Source organism: Haemaphysalis longicornis, unplaced genomic scaffold (genome assembly GCF_048455015.1).
Source record: "Haemaphysalis longicornis isolate Haplotype H1 unplaced genomic scaffold, Haemaphysalis longicornis Haplotype H1 scaffold_1, whole genome shotgun sequence".
Taxonomy (NCBI): domain Eukaryota; kingdom Metazoa; phylum Arthropoda; class Arachnida; order Ixodida; family Ixodidae; genus Haemaphysalis; species Haemaphysalis longicornis.
Window position 1 is genome coordinate 329,815,286 of NW_027526203.1, and position 24,901 is coordinate 329,840,186.

At 51.1% G+C, this 24,901-nt stretch overlaps 1 protein-coding gene across 2 annotated transcripts in view; it reads right to left on the minus strand.

Annotated features, from left to right (window-relative positions):
• The window catches only part of LOC144152136 (putative phosphorylase b kinase regulatory subunit alpha), a 113,949-nt gene that overhangs the window by 55,579 nt on the left and 33,469 nt on the right, over window positions 1–24,901 (minus strand). The window lies entirely within an intron of this gene.

The following is a 24,901-nucleotide window of genomic DNA, read 5'->3' on the forward strand; positions in this document are numbered from 1 at the left end:
AAGACCAGGTCGCCTACCGCAAATGAACAGATCAACGAGTGTGGCAACTGGCTAATGGTGGCTGTCTACACCGGCGTGGCCGATTCGACGCGATGGTCATTCCCACCACTGAGTACCGAGGGCGAAGAAGATGCGGACAGGGGCACGTCCTGGGTTTTGGCATGACGGACAACGGGACTCGGACGTTGCACAGCACCGGTATAACTCTTTGAACTTGTTGTCCAAAAGTGGACCTTTTGACTCATCGATCCCCTCTCTCTTCGGATATCTGATCCATCTGAGCCACTTGACTCATATCCCTTGACTCGGCTGTCACGCGACTATCGGATCTCTTGAATTTTTCTGCTGGATATCTTGACCAGAAGCGCTTGGGTGCTCATACACGCCGCACCAGCCGTGTAACAGAGCTGATTGCGCAACAGTTCCGTACAAGGTCGCCATGGCAACAGCCGCCACAATTTGAGCGGCCCGGCGCCACCAGGCGAGACAGCGGCGTGTTTCCTTGTCGTAATGCTGTAGAATGCGTACTTAATGTACACGATGAGGTGCCTTGAACCAACGATACTACATGGTAGATTAGCTAACTTAGTAACGTTGACTTGAACTCCGTGCACTGAATACGCGCGCCGCCTGAAGTCCGTCGATACCGAGGCAGTAGGCGTCGTTGTGAACGCGTGCACTCTGGTACGAGTGCACACGTTCGTGTGTACGCGCGTGTGTGCGTGCGTCCGCGCCAAAACGCCCATCGCATGTAATAGCACTCGGTATTTGTATTCCATTCGCTGCCGAGAGGGATCAACTCAATTTTTTTACAGTGAAAACCGTATATCAGAAGCTGCGCTGGATTTCGCTGTATGCGAGGTTGATTGGGTGATAAAACGTTTTTAATGCGAAACATCAGTTAATTCAGAAGGTCCGAAATCGGGCGCCGCGGCCGATTGAGACGACCCACAAAACGTTCAAGAGATCAAAGAAATGAAAAGAACAGGTCAAAGAATGCGCGCAATTACCCCAGAATTTTCAGGGGAGCTCCTATAAACAAAGTAGAAAATTGGTTAAATTTTGGCGTTGGAATCGACGACCTTTGAACCTTCGGAATGTGAGGCGAGCACACGCCCCCAACTCCACACCCCGATGAGATGGCTGACCGAAGGTGAACCTAACGAATGCGTTAGGCCTTGTTAGAGACACGTACTGAGACCTGCTTGAGTCATTTGATCATGCTAATTACAGCCTGTAGCAAATAGGCGAGCACCAAAGTACGCTCCCGCTAAATGTCTTCGTTGCTTGGCGCCCGCGGAGGCCAGAAGAAAAGGACGCAAAGGGATGATGATACGAATGACAGGACAGGTTCGGAGACTGAACATAATGCTTTCGCAGTTACTACATTGTAAGGCGTTAGGTGTCTTTGCAATTTCATTGATTCTACGAGGGGCTTGCGGTTTGTCTCCACTCTTTCAACTTCAGTTCTTCACGGGAGAGGGGCTCTGGTTGTGAGGTGCCTACTTATAGGTGCCCATATCTTGAGCGTGCTCGATGCTGGCGATCCGAAAGTGCGGCGATGCTGATCCTGGCCTTGGTGTCAGGACACCAAGGCCATGTTGAACTGGTGGACAAGCCTATTGTCAAACGTCCAGTTGGCACAGGTGACGGTTAGGTTGGCACAGATGACGGTTAAGTGTATGGGGGGCGCGGGTGTGGCAGCCAGCCGCCCCCACCGGGCGGCACTCAAGAAGCAAGTGAGCGGAGCCGTCCGGCAACCTGCATAAACGTCGAAAGGGATGCGGAAGGCGCGTGCGAATTTGTCTGCAGATATATGGGACCCATGTAGGGTGACAGCAGTGTGCTTGTTTCGAGCCTTCGAATGAGAGTGGCTTGAGCCCTTCTGACGTCACACGGGGGAGGAAAGTAAAGGGAGGGCGGAGGATATATTCTTGTAATTGAGCCAGCTTCCTTATTTCTTCCCGTTTTACCTCGTGCTGGAACTCCGGGGTGCGAACGTAATAATGAGCAGCGTCATCTTGTGGCGGCTGCTTTGGAGATCGTGACTTGGCAGCTATAGGCGAACCGCTCTGTACGCAGCGCGGTGAGTGGGTTTCCCAGGAATCAGCGAAAGCGGACACGAAATTCTTGTGCCAGGTCAGCACAAGCATGTCCGACACTTCGAACTCTGACAGTGTGTTTAGAGAGCAGTGGAGACTGCTGATGAGATATTCAATGAGGATGCATTGAAGGACCAATTGAAGGAAAACGCTGGCGACAGGCGTCTGTAGCAGCGAAACAGATCCTGGCTGCGACGCGCGCTCCGTACGTCATCGGCGGCCGCATCCTCGGCAGTAGCGATAGGTGGCGGCAGATACCCCGCAACAAAACTCGAGGACATTACTCGTAAGTCGTAGCGCAAAACTCGAATGAGCAGTCAGCGTATTTATACTTGTGCGCCCGGGACCGCGGCTGCTCGCAGCGAACGGCCCTGCGGCTCTACAATGCTGCGGCTGTGGGACTGCTCATGTACGGGCTACCATTGGTCACCCTGCACAAGCACAGCTGGCGGCAGCTGGAGGGCGACCACCGCAGGGGCGTCCGCACCTGCCTGGGCCTGCCTCGAGACTACCAGTGTGCGAAGACGCTGGCTGAGGCTGGGGCATGGATGCTCCAAATGACGGCGGACCAGCGTGCCCTGGACTACATTGACCGGCTGCAGCGGGCTGAGGGAGGTAGCTCCCCGCTGCAGCGGCTGCGCGTACACCGCCAGTCGCGCATGGGGCGCACGGCATGTTGGCCCTGTACGAGGAGGTTGTGGCCCCCGTGGAAGCAGGCCCCTCCTCAAGCCGCCCCCCCCCTGCCCTGGCGGCCGAAGTGCATATTACATCCCGGGCCTGCGTAGAAAGCGGCGGACGTCGCACTGCGGGCAGCTGCAGCTGGCCCGGGGCGTCGTGTGGGGCGACCTGGAGGGCCACACCCGGATGGCTCCATGCGGCAGCGGCAGGGTTCGGCCACGGCGGCGGCAGTGCTGGGGGAGGCCACCAGGCAGGCCCGGCTGCACTACGCCGCATCCTCCGCCACGGCCTAAATGGTTGGCGTAAGCCTTGGCCTGGACCTTCTACTGGAGCTGGAGCCGCCCCCGAGCGCTGCGCCCTGCTGTGCGATTCTCGAGTGGCCCTGCTTCTGATCCGGGAGGGCGACCCGCGCTCCCTCCTGGTGTGCGGGACAAGGTGGCACGGCTGGCTCAGCGGGGAGCTCGCATGCGGCTGCAGTGGGTGCCAGGCCACATTGGACTGGAGGGAAACGAGAGGGCAGACGAACTGGCCGCCGACGCCCACGAGCTGTCCCCTTCGCCCACGGCAGCCCAGGCAGCTGCGGATGACACCTGCCTGTTGATCCAGCGGCATGTACGGGCCCAACACTCTGACCCGAGGCTGGGCGCTGGAGAGGCCCCACCCCCCGTGCGGGCCACACAGATGCCCAGACAACAACGCTCGGCTATCCTGTGCCTCCGCGTGGGGTGCGTGTGGATGGCCGAGCGAAAACACCGCCTGGAGCTCGTCGACGACCCGTCGTGCCAGCACTGCCGGGCAGCTGTCCAGACGGTCCAGACCCTGTCGCATCTGGTCCTGGAGTGCCCCCAGTTTGTGGCAGGGAGGACCGAACTGTTGGCCGCCTTCGGGGGAGGGGCTCGGCCCCTCGAAGAATTTCTGGGGCCGCCAGGCAGTGCCAGAGAGTGGGACGGATCCATGAGGCCCTGAAGTCCTACCTGGACGCCTCAGGACTCCTCCCGGCTCTCCGCTTTCTCCCCAGCTAAACTAAACTGCGGCCGTTTTTCTTTTCTTTTTGTGTGTGTGCTTTCTTTTTTTTTTTTTTTTTTGCCTTCACGTTTTAGCGTTTCGCTTGTATATATTGCACATATATGTCCTGTTAGTTCTGTATATATGTTAGTCCTGTATATATGTTTATATGTATCCTCTCCTCCTTATCATCCCTTTCCTGTACAACTGTGTTCCCCATTTCCCCCCTTCCCCACAGGCGTTCCGGTGTCCACCCTTAGGTGAGACAAACTACGCTTGCTGGTGATCTTTCCTTTCCTTGTTAACAATAAATTCATTCATTCATTATACCTGGTGAGTAGTAACACAGCTGATGCTTGCTTGCTCGGGTGATCGAGCCAGAGGTAACGCGGATGAAGCTGCGTCCTTCGAATCAGCGTAATGGGGCACCACATGCCCCATTTCGTCACAACTCGCATCCGTATGCACTTGCTGAACACATTAGTGGAAAGGCCCGGGCGACGTTGATTTACCACTCGCGGCGTTCGTGGGTTGAGATTTCAAGGTGCTCGGGGGATTGTAAGTAAGGGTGACCAGGGTATGCAAGAATCTTGCGGCTTACATGAGTTATGTGACGTCTTGCAACGTGGGTTAGACTGTGCTTCTTCTCCGGAGTCCGAAAAATTGTGGCGATACGCATAGCGCGACGCTGATCAATCCTTGTAAACACGTGTTAGAGGTGATCCTCCTGCCGACGTCGCGGACGGTCCCCGGGCTGCCGAACTGACGGGAGGTGAACGATGCATATGGCAGGAAGTACATTACGCGAGTTGTAACGAGCGCTCGCACCATCGCTCTGAGATGAGCCTGCAGTTTGCGGACAACGCATTGTGGCAAAACCAACTTTGTAGCGGAAGCTAACTCCGAGGCAAAACCAGCAGTGTCCGCTGGGGCAAATCATTATTTAACCGATACGCACCTGTCCGTCACGTGACGAGTTTGGCTGCACTGGCTCGAAACGTTTACACTATCTTTTGACGGCAGATGTCACTGGAAGTGATGACATCACTTCCGATAATGTCATAACACGTGACATCATGGATCTTGGTGAAGCACATGGGGATGCGGTCATGGTGAACACTGAGACACAGCGGAGGTGCTAACGTTTCACAAACAATAATTAAACGGGCGTTGGCTGCCCGCTTTCACTGCTAATATGCTCGGCAACAGTCTTTGGTCACTTGTGCGAAAATTGACTTAGACCACTGAAGGTTAGCGTCGCTATGGGACGGCTTTTTGTGTGAAAAGAAAAAGAAAAACACGAGGCTGACGCGTGCACGCTTTGCTTTAAAATGCATCTCCCCTTAACTCCGGTCTACCCGGGAAAAGTAGTTGTTCTGCACTAACAAAGCATTCCTTTGGACGCGAACAGGAGCCACACGCGCCCTCTCCCCTAACAAAAACCAATGAAGAAAATAACCCACACCGGTCGCATATCTAACGTTTTGCGCAACAGATTCCGACCTAAAAGCGGCCTCTTGCCGCGACAGATAAGCGAGGAAAATATTGTGAAATGAAGCAACTACGAACCACTACTGCTTCTGAAGAGGCAGAAGGAGGGGGGGGGGGGGGCGTGGATAATAATGCAACTAGAAGAAAGGCAGAATGAAAATGAGAGAGGGGAAACAAGTAGGAACAGAAATGGGATGGCACCCCAAAGTCGAGGCACTACGCCCGATGCTGTGCAGGAAAGCCAGGAGAAGCGTGGAGGAAGGAGGAATGCCGAGGGAAGGGAGAAGACCGTCTTGTAATAGAGACGTGAGGCGCGCGACGAGGTCAGCGAATGTCAGAGCCGTCAAAAGCGGAAAGCACCACGGGGCGGCGGCCCCTCCTTCCCGCACCCGCGCCGGTCCGAGATTAGTGCGGCGCTCCCTGCATTAGCGACGGGGCCCCGAGATCGGCCTTTTGGCTTCGACCTTGAAGGTGCCGGTCGCCCGGGCGCCGATTTGGGGCCACCGAAGCTGGGGAACACTTTTCTTTTTTTTTTTTGAACGCATTGCTGAACGCTTGTTGACCGCATTCAATGATTTTTGTTTTCCTTTCTGTGGCAGCAGCATAAATGCAGCTGAATAAGCCTAACCTTCGGTTCGCTGCGTGTTCGCAGCTAAAAATGACCGTTTGTTGGAATTTGCGTGCAGATAAAAGTTCAACCAAGTAATAAGCCCAAGAAACTCTAGCGCGCCTGCCAGCACGCGTAGAACCTGTCATTGCATTGTCCTGAAACCTCTTTGCAGTGTTTTCTTGCTTGGCCGCCTTGGGTGCATCACGACGTACTTCTTAAGGCGGGGGTATTACCTAGTAGGCTTAATGGCGATCGCGATCGCCCCTCCTCCTTTGGATTCTCCACTGGCTTCAGTTTGCCCAAACACCAGACTGGAGCTTGATGATAATGAGTGAGATTTTACGCCGGCTTTATTTACTACAAATTAAGAAGCTTTGCTCTATTCACTTTTTTTTATCTAAGCACGGTAGAGAAAACAACATAATAAACAAAACAAAGGGAATCAAGTACAAAAAGATACAAAAAACGGTTGATAATAATGAATCAAGCCAGAAGAAAAATAACTGCGCTACCAAGCAACGCCTGGGCAAGCGCAGATGGCTGCGGCCGCCGTTCGAAGTCTGGCGGCAGCGACACATCGCCAAGCACGCCCCGCGATGGCCTCACTCACAGTCACCAGCGAGCCAGGACGATGAGCGCGGAAGTACTATTCTCGGCAATACCGTCCAAATGATTTGATCTACAGCCAACATTCGAACACTCAAATCATGAAACAACGCCCGCACCAATATAATATCAATATCTGGGAACATAGCCCGCAGCAAATATCGATAACATTACCCGCAGCGCAAAACTCGATGGAGTGCACAGCGACGTTCATTTGGACATTAAAGGATGCCATGAAGGCAAAATAGAAGTTTGTTTTATTAGAAAGGTTTGGTGTGTTTTAAAGCGCCCCCAGCGCTTGTCTGGCACCAAACGAGGCTTTATTAACGGACAAATTAAACAATTCCAGCCAAAATTTCAATTCTCCAGCTAAATCGTGTGTTTTGTGACGTCAGCGATGATGTATCCAGGGCAGGTACTTGAAACGATTGTTAGTATGTTGACCAGGGCTTCAGCGGACAACGAAACGTGTTTTGTCGCCTTGTTTACCGTTAGTCCTCCCAGGCGCTACGTACTGCTCAGGACGCTGTCCACACTCGCTTTGTTTTGGCCACATTTGTGCCTGGTTTATTTTTATTACGGTTGATAGTCATCGTTTCGTGAATCATTGGGCATGCTCTACAAACAGTGCCACGTAAGACAGTGTCGGTTATGCCAACTGGACAGTGTCGTGTGAGACAAGACCAACGCGCAGGACTGCTGTTCAGCTATGGCCAGCATAGTGCGCAAAGTACGCACCGATGCTTCTATGTTTACGTGGCCGTTTGTACCTTCCATTGTTTACCCCACCATTGTTACTGCTATAAAAAGAATGTGCCCTAAATTTAAGCGCAAATAGCTCGTTCTCCGAGCTTATAAGTCCTGTTTAATTTGCGTTGGATTTTGTCGGCCTCAGCCAATCGCAACAAGCTGCCCGTAATACGTCATAAGCTCAGTGCGGAAAAGTAGGCAGGGTTGTGTATGCCCATTCTTTGTTTTCCTCAGGAGACAGCTTATATGAGTGAAGTCCGCGTTCAAAGTGGTGTCAGTGGGATTCTAACGCGGCAATCTTTCGGACGAACCAAACTTGCATTTTGTCTTCATGTTTTCGCATCCGCAACTCATAAAAAGGGCTCAAGTGTCCTCGGATTTTTTTTTTTTTTAATTTTATATAATACATACTGCCAGCCACCTCTTGGTGGCCAAGGCAGGAGTGATACAAACTTGCATACTTGCAGCCGCGCAACACAGTACAGTTCACGGTACAGAAATAAAATCACCACATAACAGGCTTGCGTGGGACATGTATGTGCTCGGGTTACAGGAGCAACACAAGAGCGGTATCGAAATACAATCCAGGTTTTGTTCACAACACGAAGTGGGAAAGCATGATTTTGTTGAAATCACGTTGAAAAGCATGAAATCGCTTATTTTGTTTTTACGAAAGTACGTGATTTCTTACCAGAAGGGTTATTTCAAATCGTCGATGTCGAGGAAGGGTGTCCTAGTAGCCCTAGACTAAGTTATCGAGCCATGCAATGGCATGCACGACACATGCTGTGTAACCATCATTTTGCCACAAGCGTGCAAGAAAAGACCGAATGTTGTTGTTGTTATTGTTGTTGTCTTGTTATTTCTTGTTAGCCGATAGTGGAGTGTCCGCAGCTTCACGTCATGTTTGTTGCTTTCAGCTCTACCTGCCGAGGCAAGAAGTAAACATCCACCATCAAAACAGGCAGGCATCAACCAAACACTCCCCTCCCCCCGCGAACCAAGCAGAGATCAGAGCGCGGGGAAACGCTTCAAAAACCTGCCGGGGCGACGGAGCAGCAGGTTGCGCCGTCGCCAGCAGAGGAGACTCCGCCCTTTCCCCTGTCCCACCCGAACCCCTCGTCGGGGGATGGAAGAACGGGGGGGCAGTGAGCCCCCGCGGGGGCATCCATCCAGGCCGCCACCCGGCGCGTGGGCCGCAATCTGGCCGAGCCGAAACGAAAACAGGGAGCGCGCTGTTTGCATGCATGGCTGTTTGCTTCGGCGCGAGCCCCCGCCACCGGCCTCGCGCCGGAGCCAGCCACGTGCAACGCAGGTGTGTCCCCCTCCCCGAGCTTCGGGGCTTCCTGGCAAGTTCGCCGCGCTCTCCTCCGGACGGCGACGCCTCCTGCTCAGCCGTGGCAGCAGGAGACTCGACAGAAGACGGTGCGCGAAGTTCCAGGCTTACAAAGACGAATCATAGCTGTTGGAATAGCAAGTGCAAAATAGCCCTCGCAAAAAAAAAAAAAAAAAAAGAACAGAAAGAAAAAACGGAAACGTCTTTACCCACCGGGATGCTCCTTTTTGTTCAAGATACCTAAAAATGGTTTTCTCCATTGAATGTTGCTTCTAGTATATCAAAATGAAAATTGTTCGGTTTATTGTTGCTCTCCTCAAAAGCAGTTCAGCTAGGACTCGGCTCCGGAACAGAAAATGAAATATAAGTGTGCGAATTCCCAACTGAATAATGAATGCATCCATCAATAAGCGTCATTTAGGTGCGTTCAATGCACAAACCGGTACAGTAGAGTGAATTCGGAGTAAATCCGAAACTATACGCGATGCTACGTGAGACACTACGCGGGAAGCTCCGCAAGAAAGGTGTAAACGAAGGACACGAAAGATACGTGAAGAGATGTGCAAATATGTCCAGGCCCTCTTTACTGCATACCGACACACACTCGTACACCCAGTACCAATGGTCGTTTAATGTGCAGTGTGGTAGTTTATTGGCCCCGTCTCATCAACCACACATTGACTGCAGAGCTGCATGGGGATGAAATTCTGCAAGGGCCAGAGGGTGACTTCCTCGCTGTGATTTCCCACCAGCCACTCTCGGACGCAGGCAGGCGAATCTGCGACGACAGAGACGTTAGTGGCTAAATAGGGCTCCAGAAACGCTTGTCGCGACTGCGTTAAGTTTCTTCGTCGATGGGTACGTCCCTTCTACGATCGTGTGACGGCAGTTAAAATTTTGCTAGGACGTCATAAGCTGCCAGTTTTAAGGAATCAAAAGTCCGGTCATTTCGACAGCTTGAAATGAAAGCCAAACAGCTGAATCGATAAACTTGAAACCAGATAATCGCATAGTAATTTTACAACAATAAAGTCAATTGATAGCGTAGGTGTACTACAAGCCTGCCAACATTTAATGTTTGCAAACCATAACATTTCATTTCGCGCTTTCAGGTTCTCATATTCGTGTTCGCGCTTCATTTGTACATGGCTGCCCATAGTCCCTGCCGCGTCACGCCGAAACACGGCGCTGCATCCCAGGAAAGCAGAGAACACGATGCCCTCTCCTGCATTTTTGGGCGAGGAGCAGGTCCACCTCTCCCTACAGCACGCATTCAATTCGTACGGCGACATGACCACATCTGCAGAAAGATCGCCAATTATCGGAAAATCGACGTGCAGGAAAATCGCCGCTGCTTGTCATGGACTGCTGCAGCGGTGCCCTGCGAGGCTAGCTCGATGCCTCCCTCGCTCCGGCAGGTGACGGCCAGCGCGAGCAGCAGCTGCGGCCGCATGGCAACGGGGGAGGGGACTGCAAGTGGGCGGGCCGCCAGCTGCTGTCAGGTGCGCTCCGAGCGAGACAAGCTAACGGACGACGCCGTACGGGTACAGTGACTGGAAGTACGGGGCTCTGCTCGCTGTCGGTGTCAGTCTTCGGTGTGCCAGTCCTCCGCGCACTGCAGGTGGAGCACGCAAGCCCCTGCCCCATCGTGCTCCTTGCAGTGCATCGCCGTGTACAGGGGTTTCCCCAGGCATCGAATCAAGGGGGGGTGTCTCAATGGCTCTGGGGTGGGGGGGGGGGGGGGGGGGGGGGGGGGGGGGGGGGGGGCTAGAAAAAGCTGTTTTTTTATCCCACTAGTTAAATAATAGACGGCTGTTAACCAAACGCTCATCCCCGTGACGTACGTTTTTCATTTTATATATATATATATATATATATATATATATATATATATATATATATATATATATATATATATATATATATATATATATATATATATATACGGTCGAACAAAAGAAGTTTCCAATGGTCCAGAAAAAATATCAAAAGTAGAGTCCGACGCAAGTCTCAAAAAACAAAAACAAACATGTTTACTAACGTTTCGACTGGTGGTCCAGTCTTCATCGGAGTAATATTTACAGTACACTGCAGAACGCTTTTATAGGTGCGTGTAGAGAGAGGAGGAAGTTGCGCTACAGTGCGCCCTCTTTAAAAGAAATCATACGTCATCATTCAGCAAAACAAGAAAAAACGCAAGACATACACATGAGAGGGAATGCACTGCCCTCCCTCTTTTTTGGGAGAAAAGGTGCGCTACAATGCGCCTGTTTAGAAGTATTTATTGGCAAGTGGTACAACAAAGAGAAACAAAAATGCAAAGGGACGTCTAGGAAGGAGGTAAATTGGCGCCTCTCCTCATAGGAATTAACAGAAGAAGCGGGGGCGGGGAAAGAGAAAGGAGTAAAGGCGGCAGAACGAGATAAGGAAGTGGGGAACGCGCGTCAGCACGTCATCGCTTTTCGTCTTAGGAATGTGTCAACAAGAAGAAGAACTTCCTCCTCTCTCTACACGCACCTATAAAAGCGTTCTGCAGTGTACTGTAAATGTTACTCCGATGAAGACTGGACCACCAGTCGAAACGTTAGTAAACATGTTTGTTTTTGTTTTTTGAGACTTGCGTCGGACTCTACTTTTTGATATATATATATATATATATATATATATATATATATATATATATATATATATATATATATATATATATATATATATATATATATATATATATATATATATATATATATATATATATATATATATATATATTTGAGCGGCGGTGCTTTCTATTCAATCTAAGAAAAAAACAAATTTAGAGAAATTAATTTTTTACCATGAAAGGTCCGTATTCAGTTTTTTTTTAATTTCTCATCATTTTTCAACGTATAAGGCACAGTGTAAGAATAGTTACACCGTGGTATACGGACATTTTCGAACTTGTACGCTCGGTAGCACGGTAGGCAGGCGAAAGTTTCCGTGACTAATTTGCGGCCGTTGAAGCTCCCCTTTTCCTTTACTTTTTTTTTCATTTTCGCTACTCCCTGGCTGGTAGCAATGTGCTCGCAGCGTGGTCAACCTCCAACCACTTTGCCCCTTTCCTTTGAAAGCCTTTTTTGTGTGCACATAGGAACTTGCCACGAGCTGTCGAAAAAAAGGAAATAAATACGAGCAACGCTAACAGCAAGCTCGGGAGGCGCACTTTTGTTTATTTTGCCCGAGGCTACTGCCAAGAATAGCAGACGGGCAGCCCGCGCATGCGCAGATCGATACTGAAAAAGGTCCATACAAGGACTGACAAGAGTGAAATTTGGGGATTCAAGGGGGGGTGTCCAGAAAAACTAGGGGGGGTCTACGCACCCCCTAGGGGGGGTGTAGGGAAATCACTGGCCGTGTATACGGATGATTTACCCCCTAGAACGAGGTGGCAGTTAATTGCTTGATGAAGGCGTATTTTCTAGAAACCTTCCCAAGGCACACACCCACCCCCCAACCCACACACACACACACACACACCTTTTTTTTTATCTCTTGCCTGCTATACTTCTACTTCTCACTGATGGTCCAGTGTTGCTGAGCCCAAGGACATGGGTTCGATCCCCGGCCGCGGAGGCCGCTTTTCTGATAGAGGCGAAAAGCGAAAACGGCGGTGTGTTCGAGATTTCGGCGCACGATAAGGATTCCCAGGTAGTCAAAATTAATCCGGAGCCCTCCACTACGGCGCGCCTCATCGCCTGTGTAGCGTCGGCGCGTAAAATCGGATAATCAACCAATGATGATCCAGTGTTCTTCAACACCCCGCCAAGTATAGGCTACTACGCATAACGCCAATTGAACGCACTTTTTTTTTAAATAAAAAAGCAGGGTAATCTCGCATGTTATCAATTACGAAGGAACTTGCATACGGCTATCACACCATGTTGCGGCCACGAACAATAGTGGTCAGTGAACTCGAAACTCACGCGCCATGTATACAGTCGAACTCGGATATATCGAACTCCAAGGGGTCGAATAGTTCGATACATCGATAATTCGAAATGCAAAATATGCCTATCTAAAGATTACCTGATAACTCTGCACATCACTAAGAGCTTTCCGAGAGTGTGACAAGCGGTAGCTTACGAATTTGCTCCTCACAGCATGCCGACCGAGCTGCCTGCGCCTTTACCTCAGGGTTGATGCGCAGTATCGCGATCAAAAATTCTGCGACAAATTTCGAATACCTCTGCAGCCGACATCTTTTCACCGGCCTGTACAATGTCCGCTTTCGTTGCTAAATCCAAATTCTTCCGTTTTTTTCGTGACCATGGCTTCGAAACGCGTGCCGCGGACGAAATATACACGCACCACATTCCCTTGCTCGAGGCCACCAGTGGTAAGGTAACCGCTCAAGCGCGGTTCAGAATGTTCAGACTGTTCGATAGACAATAATTCGACGTATCTGTGTTCGATATATCCGTTTTCGACTGTATGCGCTCTAATATGCCCGCACACGTATACATGCGGCGCTTTGTGCGCATGCGCGTGTTTAATTCACTGCGTAGCACAAACGTGAAAAAATAACAATGCAGGGTTAATTCCTCATTCCTCAGGAACTGGTAAGAGCATACAGCACGGTGACAAATTACGGAGTGCGTTCATGCGCACTCAAAGAGCACTCACGCTTTTCACACTCAATCCGAGCTCTCCTGACTAGCAACGTACGGAGCAGATGACATCGTCCCTCGTGAAGAGAGGGAAAGTTGATACTGCTCCTCGAAAAACAAGGAGAGGGGGGGAGGAGAATTCCTGCCCATTTTTGTTCTACTCATCCTCCAGAGTGCCTCGAGGATCGGGATACCCATCCCTCTTCCTTTCCCACTCCTTACGTTAGTGAGGCGAGGTGTGAGTCCGTGTGACTCGCCCCGGTCCCTATACATCAAGGGTAAGTTACGATGATGATCACGATGTTGAGCGTATGCACCCGTTTGAAAGGACCAATTTCTGCTCGGAGCCGGGAACACACTGTATTCTTTGACGTTGTAGCCTGACAAGCCTGACATGCCTACTGATTGTACCATAAAAGAGCGTCTGCATTCTGCGCTGTTGATAAGGGGCTTCTGCGTGGAACGTGTGTGAGTGACCTCGGGTCACGGGGTAGCGTGGCGGATGTCGTTGCCTGGACGCACCAGCTCATGCGGGCAGCCGGCAGACGCTCCGCCTTTTCTGCGATGCCATGCGCGAGGCGTCGCCGTATTTCACTGAGGTCTGTGAAGTATGCCCGGGACCTTCCGTGGGCGCTTTTCTTGTTTTTCTGCGACGAGCCGAGGCTCCATGGCGGCTTCAGCGTTACACACTTTATCTCCCACGGAGTGCTAAACATATGATCTGAATATTCTGGCGACGAAAGAAGCGGTAGCCGCATTTAGGCAACGCCTTAACCCCCCGACCATGTGTGTGTGTGTATGTATATGCCTGTGAAGGCGCGAATAACGTTTCACGCATCTCTGGCTTTCCCTTATTAATATACCGCTGGCAGCCCCCGGCGGGATTTTTTTATCTCAGTTGCCAACGAGAAACATCTCCAGGATGACGTTTTTAGCCTTTTTTTAGTAGCCTCTCCTGTTTGTTTACTTCTGTGCCTTCTTTTCTTTTCACTCTTGCCGCGTCGGTCATATCAGACACTTCAAACCCGCAGGTCGTTTTGATCTTTTTTTCATCGGTGAACCGAGAAAGCACCGCTGAATTCGAAAACGAGAATTTTCTCAGTTCTACGCCGTGTTTTTCGTTTTGTTTTCCATACCAAATGCGAAAAGGCGTCGAATTCATGCAGGCCGACCAGACGTCTACCACGTTGCCCGCCAGTGAACGCCAAGAGCAAAGCAGAGATCCATTGATGCTGAACGCATCGTCTCCATTCGGGCACGCCCGTCCAGTTCAGCATAAATTGATCGTTCCGCAAAAGCAGGGCCATAAAGTAGCAGGTAGGCAGGGCTGTCCCCGACAAGCACTCAGTGATCTGAGCAGCCGGGCTAACCGTTGGGGCGGAACAGCCGGCGAAAGGGCTTCCGTGTGGGGGCCTCAAGTCTTATCTGCACTGAGGAGCCAGCGGCAGACGGTGTGTGCCGACCTGAGGTGGCCAGTTTCATACGGTTTGGACAGGTCTAGGACGGCTCGGTGCAGGACGTTTCGGTGCGGACATTTCGGTGCGCACACTTTTCGGTCAAGGAATTATCGGTTGCTTGTTTGTTTGAAACAGCTGTTTTATTTTTATTCCCTCAAAACGTGGGTTGAGGGCAAGAATCCATCACAGTGATTGCATTTTTAGATTGATGCCATGCTTGATTTCTGCCGGTTATTTTTAGAAATTGGGCATTTGTATTTTTTTGTTTAGTACCTCGTTCAGGAAACACTTGTTATGAAGCATAACTGATAGTTCTTTTGCATACGTTTTTTTTTTAATTTACGACAAGACGTTAATTTAAATTCTCTCTTTCTTTGCGGCATGTAAATGCTAAGACAATTAGCCAGTGTTTAGAATGGTGTAATGCATTCTATAAGTTAATTTCTCTAAATAAAAGCCACACTCCCATTACCCAAATAAAGCAGCTTTAGAAACATTCGGTTGCCCCCCAAAATGCAGAATATCTTATGAGGCGTTTTATGTGGGCTGCGCTGCCCCGCTAAAATGAATTTGGAAATACTGCTAACGCTAGCTTTTTTTAAGGACAAGTCTACGATGTTGTCGTGGAGGAAGAACGCGCCTTTTTGAAGACAGCTGCAGCTTCTATATTTCTAAATGCTGATAAAGCACTTACAGGTTGTGCGTACAAATACCACTCATTCCCGCATTCGGGAAAGCCAACCTACATTTTTTATTTACCCGCTTACCTTCATCCCATTTTAATTCTTCGTCCCAGCAGCCACCCTCGCCTTCGAGCTCAATCTCCCCCAGATTTCTTTTTCAGCCATATTATTTTCGGTTTCCTCTGAAAATCTTACAGGCCTAGCGGGGTACGTGCGGTCTCCGAAGCGTAACCGCATTGTTTCAAGAAAAAGCTATACATTCACCATGACCTCACACAACCTCGCTAATGAGCAACAAAAGCCACCCAAAAAGCCGTTCAGGATACAATGACCAGTATTGTTGGCCTCAGTAGGTCTCTTCGATTATGTCTGCACTTTCTGCATGAGTTCACCGCTATAGTGCAGCGCAGGAGCCGCCACTGCAGAATCGGTCCTCCACTTTTGTCGTCGGCTTCTGCACCTCACATCAGGGAAGTAACCGTGAACTCATCCGCACTCTCTGCACCGTCGCTAAATCGAAGAGAAAGGTGCAGGCGCCACGCGTTGCACTCGAAAATCGAAGATGCGAGTGCTGCACTACCTGAATGAGTTCAGCGAGTGCAGCCAAATTTTGCCTTCGGCTTTTTGTCGTCAATACCAAGGAAGAAATTATGCTCACCGCTCGTTCACCACGCTACCACCACATGACGGAGGTGACGGAGCTCGGTATGGGGACGCCTTCGACAATGTAACATCACACACAAAGTTTCACGTCCACCCGATGGCCGTGTGTCATATTTGTTTGTTTGTTTTGTCTGTTTTAAATGCAGAGCATTTCTTAGCCTCGCGTCTTCCTGCGTCGGACGGTGTCAACAGCTCCGCGTCCGCAGCAGGTGCGCCTCTCCTTCCCTCCTCTCTCTCAACAGCAGCTGGCGCGCGCATGCGTCGTAGTCAGCCCGTTCGCTCCGTCGCGGTCTCGGCGTAACAGGTGCGTGATAGCAGCGCGGTGGGGCGTGGAAGGGCGCGCGCTGCTTGCGCATGCGCTCTCCCCCCCCCCCCCCCCTCACTGCTCTCCCTCTACTGCGCGCGCTGCAAATATAGCGGCTAGCGGTCGCTCGTGTTTCAGTCACTGCGTTGCTCCTTCCTTCCTTGGTTGACGCTCGTGCCCACGTTTACTCGTGTCTGCTACTCCAGCATCACGGAAGAAGCGATGGAAGCAACACTGCCTTCAATCAGTACTGAGGCCCCAATGCTCTGCATTTACTCGTGTTCCCCTCGCGGGAAGGCGCGGGAATTTTTTTGTTTGTTAATTTTAGTGTGTAGCCCAGTATATATGTATCCTGTACTTCCACCTTAATAAGCGATGAGCTGTTGCTGCCGTGGTCGGCGTCGGTTCGAGCCGCTTCGTGAGCCTCCGCAGCAAGACCTCTTTCCAGCTAGCGAGCCCTAGGTAAGCATAAAGTTCCACACAGTGGAAGTAGAACAAGCATGACGCGGCGGCGGGTCTCCATTTACACCAGAAGTTCTTCCAGAGGGGACACCAGAAGTGGGAGTGGCTGTGGGAAGCATATACGGTCGCAGGTTCTATATATACGCCGCTATGTGGGCAGGAAGCATATCCCGGCGAATTCACAAAATACCGCCAGGACATGGGTGCAGTCCCGAATCATGCACGCGCGACGTAACGTAAATCCCCTATTGCTATCGTTGAGCAGTAAACTGCGCAGCCGCAGTCTGTGAGTGGTGAATAGGCAGTTTTAGAATAGCCGAGCCCGGCGTTGGAGGCCCTCAAGAAGTCAAGGGAACCCAAACGCAACGCGCTCGTGCGCGGAGAGTTTTAGAAGAGGGGCTTCCCCAACACCCCGCAGCCGGCTTGCGCTACTCGGGTCGGCTCGGGTGTTCGGAATTTAAGTTTAGCATCTTGGCGGATATTTGATCGCCGCTATCTGTACAACTGCGAATAACAATCCCTAACACAACTTTTCACCACACTCACCTTCCTCGCACGTGGAACTTTATTTCCGCGATAATTGCCATTTGAGAGATCGGTGACCAAGACATCTGCCGTGGCCTGTTTTGATTCTTCCGTACAGGTAGCGCCATCCTTCGGCCGCCCGCCGCACCGCGCGCCACAGTGCGTGGCCTCCGCGATTTGCTGCCGGCGGCGGTAGCAAATCCGCAGCAGCCAGCAGCCGGTAGCCGATCGCGGAGGCCACGCGCGGTGCCGTGCCGGACCGTCGAGCCTCCGTGGCCGGTCAGTGTATGTTTAGCATCGCGGCAGATATCTGATCGCCGCTTTTAAATTCAGCGCTGATAAACTCCCTACTTTCTCGCACGTGGAACTTTTTTTGCGCGGTCAGATTGATTTGAGAGAGCGGTGACAAGCTGTTGCTGCCGTGGTCTGCGTCGGTTCGAGCCGCTTCGTGAGCTACGCGGGCAGGCGCGGTGGCGTGTTTGCAGACACGGCCGGCGTGTGTGCGGGCCGTTTCCGAGCGCAGGTAACGTTTCATGATTTTTGTGCTTTATCCATTGATAGAAACAACGCGCAATTTCTACAAATTTAGTTCAGCGATTGTCGTAGCCCACAGAGTTGATCGGGAAAACGAGCCGCAGCTTTCGGTTCAGCCGTGGTCACGCGGAGTCTCGTTGAGTGCGAGAGCGACGCACGAGCTTTGGGGCGCCCGCCATTTAGGCAAAATAGCGTGAGCACTAAACGGAAGCACAAAACTCCAAGGACGGCTTGGGTTCTGCGCATGCGCATTACGGCGCCCCAAGCCGCTTGGAGAACCCACAGCGTTGGGGCCCCCTAGTGGCAGATGATTGGTCGGTGTTGGTGGTGCCACAGTGAGAAAATGGCGCGTACCCACCGAGTGGGATTGCCCAATTCCTTCCCCCCCCCCCCCCCCACCACCACCCAACTCCTCAAAAATCAAATCTCATCCGTCTAACGACGACGATGGTTGAAACACGAAGCTTTCTTGCGTGCGAAAGTCAAATGGCTAAGTGCCAAATTCAAAGCCGCTGCAATCAAAGTCAAAGCGCCACAATCAAAGTGCAAACTGCCTGTGAGTCAAAGTCCAAACTCAGACCACAGCAAACAAATCCCTAACGAGAAAGGTGAGCACCCCACCCCCTTATCGTCGACCATGTCGGAATGGCGCACAATAAAGAAAAAACAAAGTGTCGGAATGGCCAAATCGGATAACGCAATGGGACCCAGGTCCGGTTCCGACCACGGCAAGCATTTTTTTTCCTTGTGTCAACATCATCGCCCTGTGCCCTTCCATTGTGTAAAATTGTCTTTTCTTCAGAGCGCTTAGGTTACGACACCGCCATCAGTAAGACCATGAAAGTTTCGCTTTAGAAAACGGGACCTGAGTTGGATCCTACGAACTCGGACATCGGATAAAGCGTTTTATTTTTCATACGTTATCTTGCCCCACGTCGCCAATTCTCTCATCTAAGCCAATTGCAACGATACTTTAGCGGAATCCCCCTTACAGTTCCCCCCAAATTGATCACGTTCTCAAGAAGATCGGTTTTGTATGCTTTACGTTACCCCAGGATCGTTAGCGTCTTATTTAAAAATGTTAAATTTTGCTGTGTTCTATCGGCACTTTACATATTACATTAAAACTGGGGTAGTAAATATGTATCACACCTTTGGCCGTGCTTATTAAATTGCAAAACAGGTAATCACAAATCGGTTCATTTAAAAATCCCACCTTTTCTTCACCTTTAAAGGGGTCCTGAAATACCTTCCGCCGATGCATGGATGTACATGAAACCAAATAAAGCAATGTATTAGCAATCTCCTCCCGCAAGAATTTTGTTAAAGCGATGAGTATTAGCTGAGAAATCGTAAATAAAAAACCGCGCATTATCGTCGCGTCGCGTTTCCTCCTCCTTTCGACTTACTCTCCGTTGTTGACGGCGCGCGAGTCTTGCCTCCCATGATGCTGCGCTCCTCAGCGGTGACGTACTTCCGCTATTACGGTCCTCCGACTGCCGTCTGCTACGGCCAAGCTTTGTTGACACCATGAATCCCGCACTCCGCTCAAGGCTGGAAAAGCGAACGAAAAATCTGGTCGCATGTGTGCGGCGGCCTGGCCTTACCCTTTCGCGGTCTACGTTGGTGCAGTTGCTATCGGCGGCACGTGAGTTTTTATCGGCGGCGAACTCGCAGTCGCACGTGGAGGATCGTGCGCTCGTTCCCTTTGATGCACCGACACTGTTTATCCAAAAAGCGCCGCATCAGATGTGGCCCCGCTGGTGCTGGGTCTTATTTTGCGGCGGTGGTAATTCCTGCCGGCGGCATGTGAGAATGTCATTTTATACAGATACAGAACCCGTGCACAAAACGCTTCAATCATGTGACCAGTTCAGCTTGGGGCGACGTGTGGTGGAGAGCGGCAACGTTGGCAAAACATGCTCTTTCACACCTTTTCTATTCCACCCCTAACCTCCTCCCAAGTCTTTTATCCCCTCTTTCCCTCCCCACCGCACTGGGTTGTATGCAGGTGAGCTCCCTACTGAGCTCAGTAATATCCCCAGTGCACTTTCCTTTCCTTTCTTCCACCAAATCACTTCTCTCTCTCTCTCTCTCTCTCTCTCTCTCTCTCTCTCTCTCTCTCTCTCTCTCTCTCTCTCTCTCTCTCTCTCCGCTCCGCTCCGCCGCGGCTCTGAGCTTTCTAGCGCTGGAGCGAGCGCCATTTCTTTGACAATCTCCAACATCGGTTGCCTTAGCAACAAGGCACAAACCGCTCTAGAAGTCAGTTACGGTTGCGTGATCCCGGTTCAGCTCGGGGCCCCACCTCGCGACATGTGCGCACTGCAGGCGTACCACTCACTCCCATTGGGAAGTGCGAGATGCGCTTGACATTACAGGAGGCGATGGTGTGTGTGTTGTGGACGCCTTTGTTTCGCGATGCAATGCGACGTTGTGCTTCTGCGGGTGGATAGTGCTTCCCATGGTCTGGACTATCTTTCTCGAGCGACGTACGACTCAACCTCGCATGGGGTATGTGCAGTGTGCGTGGCTAAAAGCCATCTCGGCTTGTGCGCCAGAGTTAAGTGACTTGCTGTTCGTCCCCGCAAACCGCGCGCGAGGTGAGTGCCGAATTTACGACGGGCAGGAGGAGGCGACCCATCGTCTGTCAATCGCGATTCAGACTTGCAACTCATGTTGTGACGTTGTGTTCATTCGAAACGCATCTCTGGATTGTTTTGAAGTTTAATAAAATGTATGCGTCAAACCCGGGAATTCGGCTCAGTGCGTTCTCTGCGATTGCACGAAAGAAGTGCCATGGGGCTTCAACGCTTTTTTTATGGAACGTACTCAGGTAAGAGAATATCCATGTCGTGTTATGGCCGTGTTGCATTCAATACAAACGGTTAAGCGTTTGTTTACATTTGTTTCGTTTGTCATAAAATGTCCAAGCACACCGGCACTCCGCTGGCAGATCAGCCGGCGAGCCGACGCTGAGCAGACGACTCATCTCTTTGCCGGAAGTGCGTGAAAAGCCGCCCAATAGCAGGATTTCTAGCTCATGACGAACATCTGGGAATCGATGACGTAGACATGTGAAGATGGCGGCGTCCAAAAACACGAAGGGAAGGGTGAGAAAAAAGCGACAAACTTTGCAACAAAACTGTGAGCTTTCCGCTGCGCGTAAAAGAGTAATACTTGGCACAGATGACGTTGACGACCCAATCTAACGATTGCGCTAGTTCATTTAGTGTGCTCAAAACGCCTTTCAGGGCCCCTTTAACGCGTATGCGAATGCCATCTGAACCAGAAGCTTCTAACCTGTATAGTGCAGTGATATCTGACATGTTGTGTACGTTTATGTGAGATGAAAATTTCGACAATCATTTTAACACTGGTGTTTTGCTTAATTGTGTATAGCTGAGGTGCTGTTATGTGATATACTTATTGCATGGGCCCGCTACTGCCAAAAAAATGCCAGGGGCTCAGATTATGTGTTGCAGCCCAAATATAACGTTTCTGGATAAAGTAAATTTTTAATTGAACTGGAATGGTTGAAAACGGTAGAATTAATCATCTCGCGAAAGGAAGAAGTGTGCCTTCACTTCTTCATCCCACCAACATCACAAGACATGGATTGCCTACTCGGACCGGCAGTCACCATTGTTGACGCCAGTTCTTTCTCCCGCCGTGGATCACAGAAAGCCCAACCAGGACACTCCGATCTACCCGCTTGCATTACGTTGCACTCGTTTTTTGAACCTCTCCCTTTTACTGTTTCCTGCACTGAGGGTCATACATAAGACAACAAAAAAAAAAGACAGAATACTGCAAATGATGTTGCACCTTCAAAGGGAAGCGAATTGTGGGCATATTTTGTGGGCAGACTCATGCAGAGCGAAGATATCCGGCAATGTTTGTTCGGTTGTTTCGTTCTCGCTGCAGATGGGCATATCGCGCTTTTAGAACGGCGGCGGCGGCAAAAAAAAAAAGATGCATTTATGGATATTGTACGTGTATTTTTCACTTCACACGCTAAGGTCTCGTATGTACATCACGTGTGACGTCCGTGTTCAGTATTATTGGTCGGACAGACAACTTTTCCCCCCTCCCCTATACTCTCCAAGGAAGGAGAATCGCTACTCCGCGGAATACAAACCAGTACCTTCCATCACCAAGTCCCCCTGCATCGTATGTTTCCTGCTCGATATCCAGTCGAACGTCAGTTCTGTTCGCAATCCGGTACTCTACAATAATACAGTGCGAGCACGATCCCAACCCCCCTTTCCCATCCCCCCGTCCCACCCCTGAACTGTGGGAGAACCTGGTGACCAGCACTCATCTGGACGTCCAGCCCCTCCTGGCCTCCAGAGGGGAAGGCTGCCTGCTCATCTCATGGATTCCTGAACTAGGGAACCACTTCCACTTCAGGGGCTCAAGTAAACGTTTTATACTACTGTATTTATGCGGAGAGCGCATATCGCATATCGGATTGCTATAGGCTGAACAAGAAACTGCGAGAAATCAGGGTAGCGAGTGACAGCAGCTTCGCGGGGATTGATTTTCTGCCGGTAGCGCAGGTGGGCGCAAGTGCGGCATTGCTTGTGCCGTGGCACGCAGGGGAGAGGAGCGGGTAAGTGAACGACGACAACGGCGGCAGCCCAAGGAGCACCCGAGCGGGGGCCAATGTGGGGGCCGTATACAGGTAGGACAGGCCGTTCCTGGCAGCCGCGGTCACCGCACGGTCACCGCCGCCGGCATGGCTTGACACCACGGCGGCTTTTAGAGCGGCCGACGAGGGCGTAAAAAATTACGAGTCGCCGGTGAGGACGGTAAAAAAACAAAAATTACTCCCACCTCCCCTCGCGGGAACCCCTGTGTAGACGCGACGCATAGGGCGTTCCGTTGTTGTTTCCGTTAGGTTGATTCTCCCATCGCGTGAAACGTGCCGTGAACCCCTTGCCGCGGCTATGACGCAACGTGGCGCGGCTATGACGCAACACAATCCAACACAATCCACTTTAATCCAATCCAAACCCAATCCAATCCAAAATCAAATTCAATCCAATCCAAGTCAATCCAATCGAATCCAATCCAATGCCCCTCGCGAGAGAGCGTTCGCTATCGGAGAGGAGAGGGGGTGAGCGGCGGAGAGCGCAGCTCGCGCGGCGAGGAGAATGGGGAAGGGGTGTGGACGGACAACGACAACGCCGTATGGAGGAACAAGGCGAGTGAATGAGATGCCGTCGCATCTAAAATATAAAAAATGCGGTTGATCCCTCTTTCATAGGAATGGGTAAAACACGAAAGTGAGATGTGCCTTCACAGGATCAGTTGAATGTTTAGCATCGACATGAACTTGCACATCGCTATTTATATTTCGTCGGTATGGCACCGTCAGACTTATCAACATTAGACACTGAATTGCACGCGCCGGAGCACTGCGTAAACCCGAATGAAACCACACGCGCTCGCAAACCATGCGAACGAAACCGAATGGGTTGGCAGCGAATCGTTTGAACTCACGGTCCGCTGCAGCGAAAGAGCATGATTTACGGGGCTGTCTTGTGAGTGCGCTTTGCGAGCTACAACCTGCTGGCGCGTATCTTTCGCAAATTTGCGACCACTGCGTCCCTGCGTACCTGCTCCGTGGAGTGTACGGCAGTCGGTTGCGTTGCGACAAGCTAAGCTGGCGCCAACGCGCTCATTAGCATCGTGATGCACTACTACGCTTCACCTCTCTTAGGCGGCAGCACCATCGAAATGGAGGAGGATAAAGGAAATATATATGGCGCGTACATACGGCTGCCTGCGCTTCAACTCGTAGCGGAGTCGGAAAGCGCCTGGCACCTCCCGTTGCGTTCTACCCGGGCGATCAGATTTTGATTTTGTTCCGAAAGTTGGGTCAACTGACTGCTGATTTGTTTCATTTGGGAAACTACTGCAGGGAGCGTATCTCGCACCATTTCTTGTATTTCTGTCAGGCAATTCTGAAATTCTTTTTTCGTTATAAAATTATTGTGTTCTCAGATATCCAGGAGTTGGGGTGTCTACTTTGCGTTTCTTTTCACTGGCTGGTTGTAGAGGTGTGAGGAGCTGTTGCTGTTCTGCCTGTGGCTTGATTGTTTCGAGCACAACCGTTTGTGCTTGTTGGGGAGCCGATTGCTGCGGAGCTTGCTTCGTTATTAAAGTTCTGAGGCTTTGGATTTCTGCTCTAAAGTTTGTAGCTCATGCTGTAGTTTCTCGCATTCATTACACCGGGGTTTAAAATTGGCGGGGGGAGCAGTGGGAGACAGAATTGACGCCCAGCTCGCCTGGTGTTGCTGTGTCACCACGTCCTTCGGCGGCGGTGGCAAGTTTCTAGTCCTGGATCTGGACCTTGAGCGGCTCTTTCCACCTCGGGTCGATGATTCCGAACGGCTGCTGCCTGGGGGCCTCCTGCTCGTGCTCCTAGATCTCCGGGTGGTGTCGAGGTGTTCCCGTTCTCGGCGCCTTTGACGTGCAAGATACGGCTCTTTAAACCTCGAACGGCAGCTCATAGCCGTGAGATGATCTCCTTGGCAAAGTTCACACTTGGGGTTGCACAAATGATTCGGTTGCGGGTCGCGCACCCCCCCCCCCCCCACCCCCCCCCCCCCCCCCCCCCATTTCGCACGCTTTTGCGTCCGGTGTGGGGCAAACGTCTGACCGATGTCCTTGGTGGTAGCACTTGTAACAGTGAGGTGTTGTCTTCTGATATAAGTAGCATCGTGTCTCTGCACCTCTGTAGTAAACGTAGAAGGGGACCTTTGGGCCGAGGATAGTGACGACTACGGAGCTTGACTGTCCTAGGCACCGGCATGCTGCGAATTCATAGCCTGGCATCCGAAGGTTGTCCAAATTTTCTTCTGAAGTGTGGTGGCTAGGGATGCCGTGAATGACTCCCTTACTTGAGTCGTGTGGGAAGAGGCAGTAATGATTGACGCGGTATAGTGGCTGCCTTGTAGCTTCAACTTTTCTATGTCGTCCAGTTTCCTTGCAGCCATCTCGTTCGGCGTGCTGACGGTGGCAATGTTCTGTGCCGGGTCGATCCT